Source organism: Lolium perenne, chromosome 3 (genome assembly GCF_019359855.2).
Source record: "Lolium perenne isolate Kyuss_39 chromosome 3, Kyuss_2.0, whole genome shotgun sequence".
NCBI classification, from domain to species: Eukaryota; Viridiplantae; Streptophyta; class Magnoliopsida; order Poales; family Poaceae; genus Lolium; species Lolium perenne.
In genome coordinates this window covers 342,405,673-342,422,252 of record NC_067246.2, presented here as the reverse complement: position 1 = coordinate 342,422,252, position 16,580 = coordinate 342,405,673, and positions in this window count along the sequence as shown.

Genomic DNA, 16,580 nt, shown 5'->3' with positions numbered 1-16,580 from the left:
AGATCAATGTTGACCACATGCCGAACGTATGTTGAGGATAATTTTGGCCGATTGCTGGAATCGGCCTCCACGTTGATTGAAGCGCTCAATGAAGGCTTGCAATGTTCCTCCATAGCTCCTTGGGGCCGATCCCAAAAATCGGCCTCGCCACGTTTATTCATAGGCTTGCTCTTGCTATACCGTCAGGCCGGTGGCTAAAACCAGCCTAACCCCGTCCTTCGTGACGTCGATGCGCACGCAGTCGTGTTGAAGCAATTCAGTTAACAACTGAGCGATAAAAGAACTTTCACGAACACATTTGCTCATATGATGCATATATTCTCATGCTATGGCTAATACTTAGGCAGTTCATAATGAGATGCATGCAAATAAGATCATCTAACAGCTATGTCAATCATGGAGAGGCACCACCAATCAATAATAAGCATCATGAATCATGTATATAAGCAGGATTGCGATGTTCATCAGAGAGTATGATAAAGTGGTATCTCGCTTGCCCGTATTTGAATAGCAAAACATAAATGCTCAGGCACCTCTGAGGTTCATAGAAAGACTAGAAATTGAGATTGACAAAGATAAAAGCATCAAAGTTATACCACAATCAATAATATTTTGAGACAAGCATATTATACTAAGAAAGACAGTTGTGCTCTCAAGAAAGTGCTCAAAGAAAGGATGGAGACACAACATAAAAATAAAAGATTGACCCTTCGCAGAGGGAAGCAGGGATTAACATGCGCTAGAGCTTTTCATTTTTTTTAAACAAGAGTAAAATTATTTTGAGAGGTGTTTGTTGTTGTCAACGAATGGTAATGGGTACACTAACTACCTCGCCAACCGGACTCCCAAGAGCGGCTCCCATGAATTATTTGCATATTTATGTGGCACTCCTTCCAGCCTTTCTTACACAAACCATGGCTAACCGAATCCTCGGGTGCCTGCCAACAATCACATACCATGAAGGAGTCCCTTTTTATTTTAGTTTTATTATGATGATGACACTCCCCCCAACCTTTGCTTACACAAGCCATGGCTAACCGAATCCTTCGGGTGCCGTCCATCAATCACAAACCATGGAGGAGTGTCTATTTAAGTTAATTAATTTGGGACTGGGAATCCCATTGCCAGCTCTTTTTGCAAAATTATTGGATAAGCGGATGTGCCACTAGTCCATATGAGAGTCCGTCAAAAGTAAATGACAAGGTTGGAAGCTAAACACCACATACTTCCTCGTGAGCTATGAAACATAAACACAAATTGAGAAGCATTTTGAAGGTTTTAAAGGTAGCGCATGAGAATTTACTTGGAATGGTTTGAAATGCCATGCATAGGTATTTATGGTGGACACTTTTGGAACAACTTGGTTTTCAGGTATTTGGAAGCACGAGCAGCGTTCCCGCTCAGTACAAGTGAAGGCTAGCAATAGACTGGGGAGCGACAAATCAAGAGAGCAGTAACTGTCATAATCATGCTTGCGGCAAAATAAATTAACGGAGGCATAAAAGTGATACAAGAACTCTGAAGTAAATTAAATCATCGAGGCTTAGTTGACTTTTGTTCAGTCATATGCATGCGTGAGCATGTGCCAAGTCGATATAAATGAATTATTCAGAGGAGGATACCACAATGCCATACCTACTTATGAATAAAACAATGCAAGCAAACATCCATGACATGCTACTCATATTAATAGATTGGAGCTAAACATGAGAGATCATGAACTACTAGACTTTCTTTAAATGACATATACCTCACATGAACCAACTAAGCATGCTCACATGGATGAGTATATGTACAAAAATGAAAACAAATAGAGTTCATACCAGCCTCTCACCACAGTCGAATTGTCCCACCGGGCGTGCCAGAATGTGTTGATCGCCAAAACCCACCGGCGGGCAGCGGCCTGTCAACACCGTAGAGCCGGGAAGAGCCTAGAGCTGCGGCTGGCTGAGACCCCTCCGAGCGACGGCCCGCAATGCTCTTCTGGTCACACGCGGCGATGCGAAGTGCAAGGGCGTGCCACCTGACCTATACCTGGTCAGGAAGGTGATGGGGATGCCTCGCTTAGTTCCTGCATGGCATACACGTAAACATTAAATACGAGCCTCGATCGGCTCTCAGGTTATCCTGTGAATCGGCTCAAAGAGCCGATCCACCCATGATCCGTACGGGGTGCACGAATACTTGGTGATCCTGCTTGATCAAGATAAAGCTAATGAGATCTACGACGATTTAGGGTTTTCACCGCATAATCGGATCATCCTACTCCAGGTTGGGCCTCGCGGCCACGCACGGTGCTCATAAGCCGATCCTAAACAAGGCCAAAGAACCAACAATGATGTTGATCCGCGGAACATCCTGTTTAGGACTTGCGAACGCCACCCTACGTGCCACTGGATCCTCCCCCCCTTTGTAAGGCCTAACTATTGCAGATATTAAACTAATCCTTGCATAACAAGGAGCAATCGTAACGGATCAGATCTACTAAACGATGAACAAGCAGGGTGCCGCCCCCACGCCTGAGATAGGCGTGGGGACGGCTAGATATGCAAGGGTTGCACTACGTAAGCATGTTTATACGAAGAACAATGCTAACCCTAACACATCTATGATAACTACGTTGCCCGCCATCAAAGACGCTTCAGTACGGGCAACGCATGAACAACGTGGGGCTTGTGCTGCCTAGATCGCAAGATGCGATCTAGGCAGCATGTCGCTTACCTGATTGAAACCCTCGAGACGAAGGAGTTGGCGATGCGCCGAGATTGGTTTGTTTTTGGGGTGAACGTTGTGTTGTTGTTTATTCCATAAACCCTAGATACATATTTATAGTCCGTAGACTTTCTAACGTGGGAATAGTCCCAACCGGGCACGGGCCCAACTCTAACTAACCGACACGTATCCTACTATGTTACAGATACACGAGCAAACTAGCCCAAACTTGATACACAAGGCCGATTCACGTATATTCTTCAATGTATAATCTTCAAGCCCATCTTGATCGCGGCCCACCTTCCGACTTGGTCAAATTCTGGTGATAACAAGATGCCCTTAGCATCTCCACGGTTTCCCCATGCTAATCTCCGGTCAATTCCAACATACCATCGACCTGCACCTTCCTAGCCTAGAGACAAATCCTGACCCCAACCTTCCCCAAAGCCGCCCCCTTAGGTTTAGCAACCCATGGCAGTGGTGACACCCATGAAACGGGGAAGATACTGTTGTAGCCGTTGTTGCCTCCCCATGAAGGGTCAAGTCTGCAGCTTCGCCGATGAATTGCTGGTGCCGGCGGTGATGCATGTGGTGGCGCCACCAATGGTCAACCCTATTCATGTTGTCGACTACATCAGTGGCTTCCCTGACTACATCGTTGGAAACATCACCTCCTTGCTCCCCATTGACGACATTGTCCGCACACAATCTCCCCATGGTGGATCCACCCGTGGTGTTCCTCTACCCCACTCCAACCTCGACGACAGAAACCTGAACCAATGGGTCTCTAGTGACAGCCTAGTCTCCATCATCTCAGAGTTCCTCTCCACCCCAGGCCAGTGCTATGCCCGTCAGCTTGTCTCAATATACTAAGTCGCCACTCCGGTGATGGAGACCGCTACCCTATGTTCGGCGGCTGGTTCTAGTCCCCGATGCCCGATTACCTTGACAATCCTAGTTCCAGCTACATGTGGGAGCTCGGCTACGTGCCCCTTCAGGTTCTAGAGTTGATGCTGCCCCTGCCGCGTTGCCACCTTTGGCCTACATCATTTCTCACAGGATCTAGTGGGTTAACTATCCAAATCTCATCAATCTCACTCTCTCGGATCAAAAACTCTGCGATCAACCTCCACACCATGATCGTGGCATGTCCTAGTCTCCAGAGCTTGCTCATGGATAGAAACTACTTCTGTTGCAACCACATCATGTCCGAGAGCCTTGTGAGCCTCAAACTGTTGGTTGACCCATTCATTTATTTGATGGAGGAACCCATCATCGTTTACACTCCAAGCCTAGAAAAGTTGATCCTCTGGGAGAAAGGTAATGGTCCAAGAATCATACGAGTAATTGTTTCACCAAAAACATGTGATTCTCGTTTGCCTGTGCATTGACATGATGTCCACCTGCCCGCAACCTTATTTAATTTCCTTCTTCTATATTCTGTTTCACTTGATTCAGGCAATGGTTGACAACAATTTTATGCTACCTTTTCGAAATTTGAAGATCTTGTACATCGTTATCAAAGCTCTCAAGTTAAATCATGTCATTGAGGTCCTCAAATGCTTTCCGTGCTTACAGCAACTTCACATCTGGGTGAGTTGGTAGTTAATCTTTCTTTCTGGCGTCTTAGCTCGCCCCCAAGCCCATCACCGCTGTGTCCTCATTACACAAACTCGATCCCACCATTTCCATTTTTTTCCTACCTTCTCGTGCCCACCTTGCATCCATTTATCCATAAAAATGCTGCCACCTTTTGATAGGAATCCCTTGTTAGTCTTGATGCTTTAGGATTAACCTAAATCTAGACCTTAATGCCGTCATTAGAACATTTTATTTTAAGTTTAATAGTTGGTAACTGCCTTTAGTGGTCATGGCTTTATATGACTCTCAGGAGGTCACATTCCTGTTGACGAAGGCGTACTGTAAACCTATGTTCTACGACTTCAATAGCTCCATTTATCAAGTATGCAATATTACAAGTACACTATCTAGCAATCTTGAAACAATTGTTCATCGATACAAGTTAAAATTTCAAGCAACAATGGACATTATTCAATTAGAAGAGAGATGGCTAGCTCCCCCAACTAGTAATACATTTATCATGCTAGTAAAGTGTGTTAAGTTGTGCATAAAATACCTCTGTTTGGTTTAAGATGCTCTTACTAATGCGGGCGCTTTTTTACGTGGTCCTAGAGTCATGGCGCTTTTTTACGTGGTCCTAGAGTCATGCAAACCAATCCCTTATATTGTTGTATGCATACAGCATAGTCTGGGTTGGCTCAAAGATACCTATCAAAGTATAACATTTGAAGAATTATATCATTCTCTAGACAGATTGAAGTGATCCACATGGGAAAGATCACACGGTTACATCTCCATATTATGCTGTTTCAAATGTTCAGCCGTAAGAAGAGACCAGATTCTTGAATCTACGCACCTAAAAATTTAACCTTTAGGGCCTACTTGGATTAGAGGGTTTTGTATGCGAGCCCTAGTATTTAGTTCGAATTTGAAATAATTAATGGAGTACAGACAAGAAATAATTCCATTCCAAACAGGCCTAATGCTGCGTGTGTGCTTGCTAGCATGAATTGTCCATGAAGGTAGATAATACTTTATCATAATTATTAGAATAATTGTTTCTTAGTGAAGACCATTCTGATGCAGCTATTGGCATGCTAGTTGAATGTAAAATTGTCTATGAACATTAATATACTTAAGAAAGTGAAGATCTTGAAGGGAAGTTGACAGAAGAATGTTGGCATACTTTTTGACCTCCTTTAATCTCAATTGCTCAACTCTAGGAGGGATATAGTATGGTGAGAGCATGTATATAGAATGTTACCAACGAATCATACAAAGCGTACACGGAATGGTAGGTACATTATATATAGGTGCGTAGCAGACCACAAGCCCATCCACCAAATATGTTCATCACAATACCGCTAAAACATGAATATGCACGCATTGTCAGATCTACATTGGGGCAAAACTGCCACCCAACCTAGAAGATTTTAGCTTACGTACTAGTGAAATTCGACCTTAAGACAGCCCATTTTACGCTGATTTAGTGTACTGGCTTACCCAAGTTTTATGTCCTAGTTCCGCCATTGTGTGCACATCAACAATATTGAGGTAGTTGAGCATTTAACTACATTGAACATCTTCTACTACAAACAATATATGATCAGAAATGGTGTGTAATAAATTATAAACTATCTCGGCTACTACAAATAGTAGGAACTTAAATTGGTGGTATTCAGCCTAATTGAAAATACAGAGCAAGTCTCAGGAGTGAAGACCTAGAGGCATGAGAAAACAATTGCAACATCATTTTCTCAACTAACTGGGTAAAGCTGGGGAACAAATTAACTACGACACTAGAAAAAAAGTGTTATGCACACATCGGCGAATTTGTTGCACCCTTCACTCCTTCTAGATAGTGTCTTTTCCAACTCAAATGGGGCATGCTGAGAGGCATGGTTTAGCAATCAACTAGAACCCATCATATTCAGATATATCCAGTAGCTCATTGCATGAAACTCCAGGGCTTCCACCCATGTACAAGTTCTTAATAAAAAGAAACCAGTCTACTTTTCTCCCGAATTCTTTCATATTTCATCTTGGTAGGAGCAAGTCTCCATTTCCGGCACTTACCACATTGTAAAACAGATGTATTGATATAGTATTTTATTCTTTTAGGCGTAGGTAACAGGTTTTTCCCATGGCCATTCTCATAAGGAATAATTTGACATGGTGCAGTATTTTAGGTCTGTGTTTGGTGTCATCATGTTTAGATCCCTTGGCTAGATAACAAGTGGTACACAGCTAGAGCTGACTGAAGTTCTGATATCCCTAATCTAGATTCTGACATTCAATTAGCAGCAGAAACGACAGACATAATACCTCTACCGAGGCCTCAACAATCTATTTCACCAACATAACTTGCGAACATATATTTAACAGATTGGCTAACATAATGCTCGAGAACCTAGGCTATATACTGTCCGAGATGCCATTATCATTAGTAACATATCATGATGTAGCAGTGGAAAATAGAGCGTACGAATTGCAACAGCAGATGACCCTATTCTACAAACAACCCTAATGTCTAGTGTCCTAATCATACCAAATCATGGTTATATTGTGAAAAATGAATCCTGATCCCCAAAGTATTTCCATTACTTTATGAAACAAAGTTCTCCAAAATCAAAACTAATTTGGGATGTCATAAAAGATCTAACAATTTTTTTACTTTGGCTAGAAGCATCAAATATATCGTACATGTAAAATCTCTGAACAATAATGGCTACATCAGAGGTTTCCGGAAGCCCATTCTTGGAAGCAAACAAACAAGATTATATATCTTTGAATCATTTCAGCCATACATTTGTCAAGAAACTGTCTAATCATTTATTCATAAGTAGAAGCCTTGTCTAAATACAAGAGCGGGAGAGCTAAGGTGGCGGGCAAAGAGATATACCCGAAGCACCTCAAATGGATGTTGGAGGCCTCGAGGTGGCGGACTTTGTTGAGGGCATGGAGCCTACTGAAGAACTTTGCCTTCCAAGGGCAGCGTCGCACCTATTTGGTTGACCGCCATGGGAGTGGAGAGTCATACTCTCCTGTGTCTGCCTCGCCCCATGTGTCGTCCTTTGACCCAGTGGTGGGGACATCGTCCTCCCACTCCGTCTCATCCTCCAACTATGTGTCGGTGTCATACCACTTCACTTAGTTCCTCTGACTCGGTGATGATGTTGTATTGTCATTATGTGTCGTCTTTGGACTGGGTGGCAGGGAGGTCTTCCTCCCACCTCGCATCGATACCCATATCAACATGTGGGATGTCAGTAAGCGAATGAGGAAGGGTGATGTAGGAGGCGTTAGTCAAGATATGGTGGTGGTGGCCGTCCTTTTCTTCTCTACCCATGTTGGGGCGGTGTGTCGCAAGCTTAAGGGTGAGGGTGGAGTCTAAACCAAGGGCCATCTTGTGCATGGACCACTACCAATTGTATATCATAGCTAGAAGTATCAAACACACAAATTTTGTTCATTAGGCTTGCACAAGTTTATTCACTTAGAAGTATTTCTTTTATTATGCACGCTTGCGCCATCACCTTTGGCACAAGCACTAGTAGAAAAAAGGCCTTCCATCCCAACCCATTAGTCCCCAAATACTTTGACCCGGGACTAATGGGGTCTTTAGTCCCGGTTCTGCTGGTGAACCGAGACTAATGCTCGGACAACCGGGACTAAAGAGCAACGGTGTGCTGCGGCCAGGGCAGGAACCTTTAATCCCGGTTGGGGACACTTTAGTCCTGGTTGGTGTCCCCAACCGGGATTAAAGGTTTTTTCTGGTTTTAGGCTCCCCACGCACCTCCACCCCCCCCCACACCCCCCCCCCGGATCTTTTAGCTCTGTAAAATAGAAAATAAAATGATAGAAAATTCAAAAAAATAAAATGTTTTCAGATTCTTGTATGTTATGCAACCTACTATTAGGGAAAATTAACAAATTTAAATTTAAACTTTTTTTGCAAAAAAGTTTTGAAAAATGGTAAAACCGGTTAGCCAAATTTTAGATTCTCAAAATTCCAAATGAAAATACAAAAGCAGGAAGATTTTAGTTTTTGCTATAAATTCTGGATTTTATTATTTTTTTATTTTTTAAAAATAAAAATTAATAATTGTATCATGCATAAAGATTACTATTACTTTTACCCTTTTAGATTTTCAAATTTTTAGGTTTGGCATAAAAAATAAAAAAAATAAAAAAAATAATAAATAATAAATAATAAAATTAAAAAGTTAATGTTTATTTATTTATTCAAGATTATTATTACATCATTACTTTTGTTTATTAAAAGAATTATTTGAAATTCAAACAATAAAGAAATGTGACATCGACCAACATATGTTAATAGAATTGATATGATACTACTATCACATACATGCGCGCGAAGCAATTGGATGCGGGACGGGATGGAACTCGGAAGTTAAGCGTGCTAGTGCGGGGAGAGGATGGGTGACCGAGCGGGAAGTTCGATCACGAGTAAAGTAATTTGACTAGAGATAAGTGTAGTTAGAGATAGAGACTAAACTATGCAAATAACTGAAATAATAGAAATTCTAAAAAGTAGAAAAAATGGAGTGGAAAAAAATTGAATTTTTTTTTTGAAAAATTGAGATATTTTCGCCCCGGTTCACAGAACCCGCGCGGATGGACCTTTAGTCCCGGTTCGTAAGCAACCGGGACAAAAGGGAGGAGCCTTTAGTCGCGACCCTTTAGTCCCGGTTGCACAACCGGGACTAAAGCCCGTTGTGAACCGGGACTAAATGCCCTTTTTTACCAGTGAAGACAACCTGTTGTGAGGCATGTAACGTGGGTGTTTTCTAAGGGGTGTTGTTTGTTAATTCTGAAATTTTGATTTCATGTGTTGACTGATCGATGAGCATGTAAATAGGTTATTGGATTGCTTTTGTTCTATGGCTGGTCGGTCGATATATACTATCCTGCATATATATATATATATATATCCAGTGAAATGGAATTTGTAGGTAATGAACAGTATTGTTTGAACCCAATTAATAGAAGAAAGATAATTTGCTGCAAGTTAGTTCGGGTGAACTCGCCAAGACAAAACAAAGATTTAATACGCAAGGAATTTTTTTCCGACAAAGATACGCAAGGAAATGTAGACAGTGTCACCGAGAAGATGGATTACCATGCAACGCAGCGGGGGAAAATAGTATCTCGTGCTGCTCATGCTCCTCCCTCTTGTGGAGCCTCCTCTGCATCTCCTCAATCTCAGGCATACACTACCGTACCCACGTGAACCCCAGTCAAGACGAACACTCTAGGCACTCGAACCCTCAAAAGGTGAGGCAAGGCTACACTTCGAATTAATTGGAGACTAGAAGTTGAGTCAGTGCTCCCACTCATTTCCCTGGAGGAAGCGTGGATCTCATCGTCTTCGATGGACGAGGCACAGTTTCCCTTGCCACAGGCCATCTTGAAGCTGCCGCAAGCGTTGCTTCACGTGGTGCTCCATGGGCCGTAGTGATTTGGTGGCAACAAAGTCGGTAACAATCCTTACAAAATGAAGCAAGTATGGATAGGATGTGATATATATACATTGTAAGAAAAATTGTGTGCTCTCTATTATTATTTTGATTTCCAAATGATATAAGTTACATACTATTGCTCATCCATACATAATACATGTGCCAGGAGACCTTCCTTTGTGCAGATAAAGCTACACATGATGGAAACTCAAGTACAAAGACGCTACCTTATTACCAGGCAGGGGCACTATCCGCCCTACTCTAAAATGGAATTTTTTTTTCAACGCAGCACACAGAGCACCTCTACAATGATTTTTTTTTTTTGAAATAATACGTACTCAAACTCACATCCATGAGGATTTCGATCTTGTTGGGTAGGTTGTAAATTACCTCACCGAGCCAACCAAGGTTCACTTGTTCAAACAAGAATATTCATGGATTATATTAGTAATTTGTTTAGATTAAGGCTAAACCTATCACGTTGTCATAGCTTTGATTTCTTCTAAAGTCACACATACATGTAGCTAGGATTTCACCATCTATACAACTTTATAGAACCATGAAGAAAATTAGAATGACATCCACTTGTGGTTTTGATTCTCGCAAGTGGTACTTTCCTAGACCCATTATGCTTCTTCTAACATTTTTGTGGTCAATATAAAAGAACTAAACTAACACATATTTATTTTCAATGTTAGCGTTCAGGCTGATGCAGATATTAAGGGTATCAACAACAATTTGCGGTACATCTAGATAAGTGCATTCGATGAAGTGACTTTGCCACATGCCTTGTCTCGAATATGAAAGCAAGAAGCCGCACAAAGTTAGGAATGAAGAAAAAATTCAGGTGACAAGATGAGGGAATATGAACCGAAGTGCAAAAATGGGCCTAGTAGTAAAAACAAAACATATATGTGCAACAAGTACAAGGCTGGTAAGCAAGCTATGTGGTAATTACAATTCCGCCCATTTCCCCGAGGACACAAAGGAGGTTGATGAGAATGATGAACCAAAGAAAAATGAGGAGGAACAAGAAGATATGAAGATGATGAAGCCGGGGCTTGGGCTGGGGGATAAAGCTGAATAGGAACATGTTTTGAGGACTTCACCAGCAAAGCTTCCTAAAAAAATCCTCAGTAAATACTTTTAAAGAAAACAAAAAATAAATCAAATGAGAAGGTCACATAGTTGGCAAAAAATCTCTAGAGAAGTTCCACACAGACGTGTTAGGTTGAAATCTCAATATTGTTATGGGTGTGGGAATCACATGAATAAGATTATTCAGGACAGGCCATTATCTCTTTTGTTGGGTAATTGTATGAGATACATGATGGTACACAGATGTTTCATGGAAGAATTATGCAAAATCTTTGGCAATGATGCAAATGGAAGGTTAGTTTTCTTTACTAATGATTCTTTAAGGCCATACGTACAGAAAAGAGCATTTATAAGCTATTAGGATGGATAGGTCCAAGGAAGATGATAGGGATGAGAAAGGTTTGTCGGTGGATTATATTTGCAAAAGCTTATATTGTCCTAGGTTCGGCACTAGTAGTTCTTGTGAAGAGCGGGAATCAGTTGGTGATGAAATTGAAATATTGTCAGAGATCAGCTTTGTCTTCGAGAGATCAGCTTTATCTTCGAGAATGTTACATATAATTTTCATGACATTATGTATATAAGGGTTGAGTTTTTCTCCCGAGTGTAGGGTCAAGGTACCTACAATGGCTGGAAGAAATTTAGGTCCGATGGCAGTATGACATTTTCATGCATATCTAAATATACTTGTGATGTTGGTTGTTTAGAGAACACGATACATGCAAGATTATTCCAAATGGAAACATTGCTAGGTTTATTGATCAAGTAACAACCAAACCCCATATTTAGTCACGGGCTATCCTTATGAACTTAAGATGTATCAGATACATTTGCACATTATCCTAATGAACGTAAAATGTGTTAGATACATTTACTTATCCTTTTTTATTCTGGCAATCAATTTATTTTTGCAATTCCTGGGGAATTTTTTTGAAATAATCTTTTTATCTAGAAATACAGAATATCCTTATATATTTTTAATACCACCAAGGTTCAGAAGTGATGGCAATAAGAAGCGAAATATCAAATGTGTGAGATACACTACGGGAAAAATTGCCGCTGCCGTGCAGGCAATCATTGTCGTGAGCAGGACGCACGGCAAAGACGTACCGCACGGCAACGATTTCCCGCAGCGCACGGCAACGAACAGCCGCACGGCATACTCTTCAGTGGTGCACGGCAAAGAAGCTTCGCACGGCAAAGCCTAAGAAGCACGCACGGCAAAGAAAAGCATGACGGCAAAGATCCCGCACACCGCACGGCAAAGTAAGGATGCACGGCAAAAGGGTCTGGACGTTGCCGTGGCGCACCCTTTGCCGTGCGGCAAGACAAATTGCACGGCAAAGGGGCCTTTGCCGTGCGAATCCTTCTTTGCCGTGCGTCATACTTCATTTTATTGGTTTTTTCTTTCTATTTTATTTCATCTCATACTTATATTTATTTTTTTATTAGTTTCACTTTTTGATGAATATTTATTAGTGTTAATTAAGACAATGTGCACTACAAAATTACTCTCCATGTTCATCCCCCACTTATATATCAGGGTTTCGGAGCAATTAATACGCGCTTCGGAAAATCTGCTAAGTGTTATCGCCAAATGTGAGGAAGGTCACACCCTTTTGCACAATTAGACATTGCATCACACTTTGACACATAGCATAGGCCCACATGCAAGATTTGGTGGGGTTTCGGTGTTCCGGCGGTCGTTCTCCCCCTCCTCCCCCCAAAACAGCGGAACGCGTGCCCCGGCGGGTCTACCCCCCTAGATTTCTCCGCGCGAGGGTGCACCAATGTACATTTTCATTCTTTTAGGTTTGTTTAGGACATATACACATGGAGAACCAAGATTGGGACCCTTACGCACATACACCTGCATCTCGAGCCATTATCACACGATCGAGGGTGTGCCTGATCTACTAGTTAGGGTTCGGCGTAGGGTTAGGGCTAGGGTCTAGGGTTTAGGGGAGCTACTTTTGCACCATTAGACCTTGCACCACACTTTGACACATATCATAGGTCCACATGCAAGGTTTGGTGGGGTTCCGGTGCTCCGGCGGTCGTTCTCCCCCTCCTCCCCCCAAAACAGCGGAACGTGTGCCCCGGCGGGTCTACCCCCCTAGATTTCTCCGTGCGAGGGTGCACCAATGTAACTTTTCATTCATTTAGGTTTGTTTAGGACATATACACATGGAGAACCAAGATTGGGACCCTTTGGCACATATACCCGCAGCTAGAGCCATTATCACACGATCGAGGGTGTGCCTGATCTACTGGTTAGGGTTTGGTGTAGGGTTAGGGCTAGGGTTTAGGGGCTAGGGCTAGGGTTTAGGTTAAAGGTAAGTATTTATGGTTAGGTATAGATTTAGGGTTTAGGGTTAGGGTTAGGGTTTAGGGTTAGGGTTTGGATGTACGATGGCAGAATCAGTCAGTGGAACTATACTGATGAATGGGGAGAAAAGACCGAGCAGTTTGTGGATAGGGCGTTTGCCATCCCTAGCAGACCTATAAGTGTTTGGTGCCCTTGTAGTAAGTGCGCTAACCGAAAGGCACAGGACAAGGAAACTATGAGTATGCACCTGATCAAGTTTGGGTTCACACCGTCCTACAGGATTTGGACTTACCATGGAGAAAAGGCAAAGAAACGTGCTAGGAAGGAGGTGCGGTAGATTCAACCTAGGGGGGAATATGACACTGGTTTTGATAGGTGCTTAGAAAACTTGGCTAATGGTAATGTGCCTGAAAGCTCTCATGTAGAGGTGGAGACATCTCAGGATGCGGAGACAAGTGAGGACCCGGAGGAAAACACAAAGGAGTATTATGAGGCTCTGTTTGCTTCGCAGAAACCCCTACATGAAAATACAGAGGTTACCCAACTGGATGCCATCGCTCGCCTTATGGCCTTGAAGTGCCATAGGAACTTGTGCAGAGATGGGTTCGATGAACTTCTGGTCATCGTAGGCAGCCTTCTGCCGAAAGGGCACCTCTTGCCGCAAAACTTCTACTATGCGACCAAATTGCTCAGTGACCTTAAGATGTCATCTCAGCAGATACACGCTTGTCCAAAGGGATGCATGCTATTCAGAGAGGAGCACGCTGACACAAATTATTGCATCAAATGCAATTCCTCTAGGTACTTTGAGGTAGACCGCAATGGTGATAGTCAGAAGAGGCAGACCACGGTTGCCAAGAATATCCTCCGCTATCTTCCAGTTCTACCGAGGATCCAGCGGCTCTTCATGACCGAGGATACTGCCCAGCAGATGAGGTGGGCCGTGGAAGGAAACAGATACACCGACAAGATGATACATCCGTCGGATGGTACTGCATGGAAGAACTTTGTCAAGAAATTTCCACTGAAAGCAGGTGACCCGAGGAGCGTAGCAGTTGCGATATCAACCGATGGGTTCAATCCATATGGTATGTCGGCTGCAGTATACAGTTGTTGGCCAGTGTTTGTTATTCCCATGAACCTCCCCTGGCGTCTGCATGAGATCAGAGAACATGTTTGTGTCGATGATAATCCCAGGGCCCAAATACCCGAGCAAGAACATGAATGTGTACCTGGAACCGCTGGTGGATGACTTGGTTCGTGGCTGGGAAAGTCGCGGGATCCGAACATATGACGCATCAAAGAAGGAGTACTTCGATATGTATGTGTGGTACCACACGTCCCTGCATGACCTGCCAGCACGTGCTTTGTTCTGCGGGTGGTGTACACATGGGAAGTGGCCTTGCCCACAGTGCAGGCAGTCCGTGACTTTCTTCTGGCTAAACAAGGGAGGCAAGTAGTCATGCTTTGATGAAGCTCGACAGTTCCTTGAGCGGAGGCATGCATACAGGAGTGATGTAAAGAGTTTCAAGAAAGGCCGTGTTGTCCGTGGCCCGAAGCCAATTCCGAAGACCGGAACGGAAATCAAGGCCGAGTTAGATGCTCTTAAGCCTAGCCCTGATGGGAATGGTTTCTTGGGATATGGGGAGACACACCAATGGACTCACAAGCCGTGCTTATGGAAGCTCCCTTACTTTGAGTTTCTCGAGCTCCCGCATAACATTGATGTAATGCACACCGAGAAGAATATCAGTGAAGCCATTTGGAGCACGATTGTGGACACCGAGAAGACGAAGGATAACATAAAGGCTCGAATTGATCAAGAAATGTGGTGCGATAGGCCGGAGTTGAACATGCAGCCACCTCATGGTGCCAAAAAAACATGGACTAAGCCACACGCTCCGTTCTGCCTCACAAAGGCCCAAAAAAGGGAGGTCTTCCAATGGATGAAGGACTCCTTGTTTTTCCCCGATGGGTTCGCAGCCAACTGGATGAGGGGTCTGAACATTGAAACGTTGCGAGTACAAGGGCTGAAGAGTCATGACTACCACATATGGCTTGAGCGGATAATGCCGGTGATGATTCGAGGCTATGTCCCTGAGAAGACTTGGCGAGTGCTAGCGAGGTTGAGTTTTTTCTTCCGCCAGATTTGTGCTAGGGAGTTAGACACTAAAGTGATTGAGAAGTTGGATGAAGAGGCACCCGTGTTGCTTTGCGATCTAGAGAAGATCTTTCCTCCAGGGTTTTTTAATCCGATGCAACACATGATCCTGCACCTCGCGGAGGAGTGCTTAAAGGGGGGCCCGAATTGGGGCCGTTGGCAGTTTGGTCCCGAGAGAGAAACACAAAAGCTTCACAAATGACTGGCAATAAATGCAAGATCGAAGCATCCATAGCCGAGGCAGTCCTGAACGTGGAGGTGGCAAACTTCACCACTAAGCACTATGATCCCAACATTCCCACAAAGCACAACCCGGTCCTCCGTTACAATGCCGCCAACAATGAAGAAGTACCCAAGCTTAGCATCTTCGTGGGGCTTGGTGGCAAGTCAAGTGGCTCGAAGCCGTACAGAACGGACCTACATGAGCGGACCTTGATCCACTCGTATGTCTTGAACACCATGGTCGAAGTGAAGCCGTACATCGAGTAAGTGCGAACCATTTAATTATTCGCAAACATTCACTCGTATTTGCGTGGCTAACTCTTCCTCTTTTCATCGGTATAGGCAATTCAAGGCTATACATTGGAAGAATACCCACAGGGAGCCTACCCCGGAAGAATCCAAGCAAATTTTCGATAAGGGCGGCGGTTTCGGTTTCAGTAGCTGGTTTTGTAATTTGGTACTATTCTATCCAAATTAGCTAGCACTTTTGACATTTATCGGTCATTTCTCGTTCTAAACTTCTCGTGCTAAACTTGTAGGCAAGAACTGACAAAGAGATGAAGTCAGAGCTAAGAAAAATTGCTAGGGGCTTTGACCATTCCGTAGAAGCGTTCAACTCCTATAACGTGAACGGGTATCGCTTCCACACCCATCAATACACAACAAGCCGGCCCAACGCGAAGACAATAAATAGCGGGGTGGTATGTCAAGGTGATGATGGGCTCCATTACTATGGAAGAGTCGAGGATATATACGAGCTGAATTACGGGTTTCACAAAGGGCTAAATCCCGTCGTCTTCAAATGTCATTGGTTTGACCCACGTCGGGTGAGACGTGATCCTGAAATTGGATTGGTCGAAGTTGAAAGGAACTCCGTTTATAAGGGAGAGGATGTGTACATCTTGGCTACCCAGGCCTTTCAAGTATTCTATCTCCCGTACGCGTGCAGAAACCCGACAAAACGTCTACATGGATGGGATGTTGTGATGACGGT